This window comes from Mandrillus leucophaeus, unplaced genomic scaffold (assembly GCF_000951045.1).
Source record: "Mandrillus leucophaeus isolate KB7577 unplaced genomic scaffold, Mleu.le_1.0 Scaffold23, whole genome shotgun sequence".
Taxonomy (NCBI): Eukaryota; Metazoa; Chordata; class Mammalia; order Primates; family Cercopithecidae; genus Mandrillus; species Mandrillus leucophaeus.
In genome coordinates this window covers 469,488-475,924 of record NW_012102365.1, presented here as the reverse complement: position 1 = coordinate 475,924, position 6,437 = coordinate 469,488, and the positions used below count along the sequence as shown (strand labels likewise).

Below are 6,437 nucleotides of genomic sequence, written 5' to 3'. Positions count from 1 at the left end.
GCCCGGCCAAAGGAACAGAATTAACTAGAGAAGTGGGGAAGGGGTCTGTGAGAGGCCTTGGGACAGGGACCCTGCCAGGCCCAGCCCACCCCTTCACCCAGCACCTAGTGTGTAGTCAGTCTGCCCATGGGTAGTTGAGGCCTGGGAACCAAGGGGAGTCTGGCAGTGTCTCCCTCCCTGTCTCCCAGGGAGTCTCCTGGGCAGTGGGTCGGATTCCAAAGTCCCAGGAAAGCACTGCTTGTCTGACCCCATGGGTGCCCTCTGTCCTCTCCTCTTCTCCCCATCCCTGAGCAGGGAGACTATAAAAAGTCCCTAATCACAAGGACCAAAATAGTCTGTCATCCACAGCCTCTTCCCTGCCTTCTGGGCTAGCCTGGAGGCTGGACCTCAGACATCCGGCCCTAGAAGCCTGGCAGGCAGTCTCGGGCCCTCCATTCCTTTGCCTGCCTTCTCCCTGTCCTGAAGCTTGTGCTCCCAACTCTGCCCAAGGCTTCTGCTCTGGGAATGGGCCATCTTTCAGGCTCACTAGTTTGGTACCAGTCTCCCTGCCCTCAGGCCCCTGGGTTCCTTCCTACCAGAGCCCTGGGCTCAGGGTACACTCACCTCTGCATGGGAGGCCTAATTGCAGGGGTCCTTGGGCAGGTCCAGACTGAGGGCAGGAGTGGACAGCAGGGACTAGAAGTAACTTTGGTGGCAGCCAAACCTCACTCTCCACAGGAAAAGCAGAGAGTCTCCAACCCCCGCCCCCCAAATTAACCCTCGCCTTCCTGAGGCAGATCCTGGCCTCCATTAACTCTTTCCTGATCACAGTCTCTGCGCTGAGGAGACCTGTGAACCAAGTCCAGCTCCCTTTATTTTACAGATGATCAAACAGTCCCTGCCGGGTTAGGTGATTGGCTGTGGAAGCACCGTGAGCTTGGGCAGAGCCAGGACTCCAAACAAGGCCTCCTGATCCCTAGGCTTCCTCCAAAGGCCTGGGGTGGGGGCTCCGTATGTGGGGTCAGCCCCCTCCCTGGGCTGTGGCAGATGCTCTGACAGTCTGAATGGGAAGGCAGAACAGGGTTCTAGTCGACTTGCTTTTTTCCCTCTGTAGCAGGCTGAGACCTGTCCTGGTCTGGGTGCTGGGTGGTGTCAAGCCTGCTTTCCCTAGGGGTGAGGCCAGGAATCTGCAGCCTAAGGGTAGGGGCATTGGCTGTAGATGTGCAGGTGAGCCTGTGGTGGCAAGTCTTGGCATGAAGGTGACCCTGGAGCCCACTGGAGCTGCCTCTGCCCAAAGTCCTCTTATGGCAGATGGGATTACCTGGGAAGACAGTGATGAGGGGCTGATTCCAGGCCCAAGCCCAGGTCCTTCGGCCCGCTTCCTTCTCTGCCTACACTTGGAGCCACTTAGAGCTTCTTCCATCAGAGTTTCTTCTCTGACACATTATGTCTCAAGGTGAAACCCTGCCTCATAGGAGAGCTCCTCCCCTTTCCCCAGCAGGCAAACTAAACTCTCCAGCCCAGACAAAGACCAGTGCCCAGGCCAAAGGATCCTTGCCCCTCTTGGCTGGCCACCTTCCCCAAGTCCCTCCTCCTCCTTTCTAGCCCTCTTTCATGTTTGCAAAGCACATTCCCATCTGTGCTCTCTGATCTCCTTTGACGGCCCCCCAACAAGGACCCTAGACAGGGGTCCAGCAGGAATGACCCCCCCCCACTTAATGAGTAAGGAAACAGGAGCTGAGAAGGGAGAGAGATGCCCAAAGCCCAGCCCTAAATCCACGCTTGGAACTGTACCCTCTGCCTGTCAAGTCAGTGATGGGTCTGAAAACCCAAGGCCCATCTCCTGATAAGAGGTTTTTATTGCCTAAAGGGGGGATTTTGTTTTGGGGATTTTGTTGGTGATAGTTCCATATTGTGTTGTTATAGCACTTTTCAAAATGCTATCAGCTACATGGTCATAACCCCATGACAATCTTTGGGGGAGGTTTTATTATTTTTCACACTTATGGCTGAAGAGACTGAGGCTCAGAGAGGAGAAATGACTTATCCAAGCTCACCGAATTAGGAATAATAGTTAGAGTCTCGCTCTGACACCCAGGCTGGAGTGCAGTGGCGTGATCTTGGCTCACTGCAACCTCCGCCTTCCGGGTTCAAGCGATTCTCCTGCCTCAGCCTCCCGAGTAGCTGAGATTACAGGCGAATGGCACCACGCCTGGCTACTTTTGTGTTTTTAGTAGAGATGGGGTTTCACCATGTTGGTCAGGCTGGTCTTGAACTTCTGACCTTGCGATCCGCCTGCCTTGGCCTCCCAAAGTGCTGGGAGTACAGGTGTGAGCCACCGCGCCCGGCCAATAGCTAACTTTTATTGAGAGATTAATATATGTTAGGGGCCATTCTAAGTACTTCACATAAGGATTAACGTATTTAATCCTCAAAACAACCCAATGGAATGGCACTTTCGGGCCGGGCACAGTGGCTCACACTTGTAATTCCAGCACTTTGGGAGGCAGAGGCGGGCCGGTCACTTGAGGTCAGGAGCTGGAGACAAGCCTGGCCAATATGGCAAAACCCTGTCTCTACTAAAAACACAAAAATCAGTGGTGCACTCCTGTAGTCTCAGCTACTTGGGAGGCTGAGGCAGGAGAATCACTTGAACCCAGGAGGCAGGTTGCAGTAAGCCAAGATCACACCACTACACTCCAGCCTGGGTGACAAGGCTGCAAAAACGAAAAAAAAAAAAAAGTCACTTTAATTCTCCTAACTTTCTAGATGAAGGCTGGGGGTGCCAGCTTGACTCTGAGATCTGGTCAGGAAAGGGTTAAGCATGGGAGGTGGGCAGGGCCCAGCTGGGATGCTGTCAATGGCAGGAAACCTGGCCCGACGCCTGGGGGGAGGATGGGGCTGTTGTGTCTGACTCTGCAACCCCCATCCCTTTGGTCTTAAAGGAGCATCCAGGTTGGGTGGTAGGACCGGTAGGGGCCCCTTCACAGCTCCCTTCTAGGGATCGAGAACAGATGCTAGACCACAGAAAGAGGGGAGTCGGGGTGCAATGCAGGTATGACCCTGGGGCAGCTCTGTTCTGACAGGGGCGACTCGGTCCTCCACGCCAGAGCCCTCAATTGGAAGTGCCCCCACCTCTGCTCGGGAGGGTTTGGTCAGGGAGGGGAGACAGCCCCAGCTCTGGGAGCCCCCAGTGAGACAGAAGTGGCACAGCTCTGCCCTCAGGGATCTCTGGTTGGGGGCTAGGGGAGGGCTAAGCAGCCGTGCTTTCAGGATCTCCCAGTGTGAGGGCAACAGACCCCTGCCCTGATGCCAATGGACAGAATCCTGGGAGATAGGCACAGACCCTCTACCCCACGGGCAGAGCAGGGTCAGGGAGGAGAGGTCGAATTGGATCGGCTTTCTGGGTGAGGGGGCCCTGAAAAAGTCAGCAGAGGAGAGGGGAGGCGGGGGCGGATGAGAGGATGAGGTGGGCTGCATCTGTCTGGCCTCGGCTCCCAGCCACCCTCGTCAGGAACCGGACCGTCCCTGTTTCTGGTTGTGGGTCCCCAGGGACTGCCTTAAAGTGGCGCTTTCCAGCCCTAGAGCCAGGACCTCAGGCAAGGGGGAAGCGAGTCTGTGGGGGGTGTTTCCTTCCTACTTCCGACCTCATTCCCAGATCACCTTGAGGATGGAGATCGGGAATGGGCCTGAGTCAGAAAGTCTCCTTCCAGGAGAGGGTGGTGGGAGGATGGGGAGCAGCTCTGGTCAGTGTCGGGAATAACCAGCCAGGTCAGGGAGGCCTTCAGGTCCAGTCTCACATCCCACGTCCACATTGTCACTTAGGAAATGTGTGTCACCCCCCTCACTAGCTGGCTACAGCCCCCTCCACACCTCAGTCCTGCCTTTGATTCCAGCCCTAGTCTACCTCTCGCTGGCTGTGTGGTCTTGAGCAAGAACTTAACCTTGCTGAGTTTCCTTCTGTGTCAGGCGGGAATGGTGAGAATCAGCTCCCGTGCGGCTTGGAGATGCAGGGAAGTGGGGCCTGCAACTGCAAGGTACAAGTTAGATGAATCTGACTTCAGTTTTTGCCCATCACCAACGCCTTCCTACACCTCTGGCCTACATCTCTTTTCCTAATCCCACAGTCTTGCTCACAGCGGCCAGCAGCTAATCACTGGGAACACCTGCACTGTGCCATGGGATCCACAGATGGATCTGATGTGGTTTCACTCTCAGGTGGTGGCAGAGGCAGGAAGCTTCACCATGATTGGTGAGAGACCAGTGCTGCTGCAACCAAGATGAACACAGCAGAGGGGGTGGTGATCTCTTCTGCCCAGGGTGGGGTGGGAAACTTCAAAGAGGAGGGGTATCTGAGCCCTACTGGGAAGGGATTTTTGACTGGGTTAGGAGTGGGGGAGAAGGAGAGAATGTTGGGCCGAGACCACTGCAGGCGCCAGGTCTCAGTGACGGTAAGAGGCCAGGGAAGGGTCGCAGAGAGTGAGAAAGCGAGGAGAGCGAGAGAAGGTGGGAGGGAGTAGGAGAGAAGAGGGGATGCAGAGAAGGGGTGGGGTTTGTGAGTAGATGGGTAGGCGCAGACTGAGAGAAGGTGCGCAAGGGGACTTAGAGAAAAGATGGGAGCTCAGGGAAGGGAAGGGCTCAGGGAAGGGACTGGAGTTTCTTGAAAGGAGAGCTAGGGAGAGGGTAGGGGCATCTGCCAGGCCCCAAGGCCACAGGAGAAGCCCCCCACAGAGATTAGAGCAGCCGTCCTCTAATTCAGGGCTTTCCGTTTTGGAAAGAATCTCAGCCACAACAATAGCCTGGCCCCAGTGCCTGGGCTCCCTCTGAGGGGTGTGGCCTCTGGGCAGAGCCAGGCCCCACACTCACCACCCATGCATGACTCACGGAGGAGGGAGCAGGGGGAGAATGGGAAGGAAGATGCCATTAACCTTTTTTTTTCTCTTTTCTTTTCTTTTTCTTTCTTTCTTTTTTTTCAGGCCCAGTCTTGCTCTGTTGCCCAAACTGGAGTGCAGTAGTGTGATCACGGCTCACTGCAGCCTCGACCTCCCAGGCTTGAGTGATCCTCTTGTCTTAGACTCCGAAGTAACTGGGACCACAGGTGTGCAACATCACACACAAATAATTTTTGTATTTTTTGTAGAGATGGGGTTTCGTTCGCCATGTTGGCCAGGCTGGTCTCAAACTCCTGGTCTCAAGTGATACTCCCACCTCGGCCTTCCAAAGTGCTGGGATTAAAGGCATAAGCCACTGAGCCCAGCCTAAGCATTTTTTTTTCCTGAGTAATTATATGTTGCTAGTGAACAAAGTGAATAAGATAAGATTTTTGCTCTCACGGAGTCTCTAGCATAGTGTCAGAATAACAAAACCAATTGCATTTACTGTTCCCTATATACTAGGCACTATGCCAGTGCTTCACACTCAGTGCCCCACTGACTTCTTCCAGAATCCTATGTGAAATGGTGGGTGTTATTACTAGCTCACTTTTATAGATGAGGAAACAGAGGCACAGAGAGGTAGAATAACTCACCCACAGTCACACAGCTTGCAGATGGTAGAGCTGGGGCTTTAACCTTGGGGGACAGCTGTCCGCCCCATGTGGCTTAAGCAGGGCTAGAGCAAATCTGTTCTCACTGCCTGCTGGCCTCCCTGCCTTGCTTGCTCTGTCTTCTGGACCGAGGCAAGGATGGGCATGAACACAGTCCCAACTGCCATTCTCGTCATCTCCACCTCAGCCACCACCTCTCCACCTCCACCATCTCACCTTCCACATACATGTCTTCATCACAGTTCCTTTAGATTGGGTACAAGGAACAAAAAACATCTCATCTAGACTAAGTAAAATAGGGGAACACATGGAAAAGAAACAGGGTTTCTCACGGAATGAGTTGGCAAGAAATCTATCCTCCTCCTACCCTGACAATATATATCTTCATAATGACAACATTGAAAAATATGACCAGGTGCGGGGGCTCACACCTGTAATCACAGCCCTTCGGAAGGTGGAGGAGGGAGGATCCCTTGAGCCCAGGAGTTCGAGACCAGCCTGCCAACATAGGGAGACCCATCTCTACAAATAATAATAAAACATATTAGCCAGGCATAGTGGTGTGCACACCTGTAGTCCCAGCTACTTGGGAAGCTGAAGTGGGAGGATCACCTGAGCCTGGCAGATCAAGCCTGCAGTGAGCTATGATCATGCCACTGCACTCTAGCCTGGGTAACAGAGCAAGACCCTAACTCAAAAAAAAAAAAAAACAACTATTTTTAAATTTTTTGAAACAGAGAGAGTTGACAAAATGTCAAAGGTGACTGGATTTAATTAGTAGTGAACACATAGGGGTGTTCTGTTAAAGGGCATAGTGTTGAATGAGTAAGAAAACAAAGATGCGTATAAGATATAAATTGTATCTTTATCCTGTAAAATTTATTTTCTTGTCTTGATTGCAGCAAAATTAATA

General features: G+C 53.2%; 1 protein-coding gene across 1 annotated transcript in view; it reads right to left on the bottom strand.

Annotated features, from left to right (window-relative positions):
- Positions 1 to 710, bottom strand: part of FAM110D (family with sequence similarity 110, member D) — a 3,898-nt gene extending 3,188 nt beyond the window's left edge. Inside the window, exon 1 of the mRNA XM_011981627.1 lies at positions 604 to 710. The gene's annotated coding sequence lies outside the window, so the exon portion shown is untranslated. The remainder of the gene's footprint in view (positions 1 to 603) is intronic.
- Between the last annotated feature and the right edge of the window lie 5,727 nt (positions 711 to 6,437).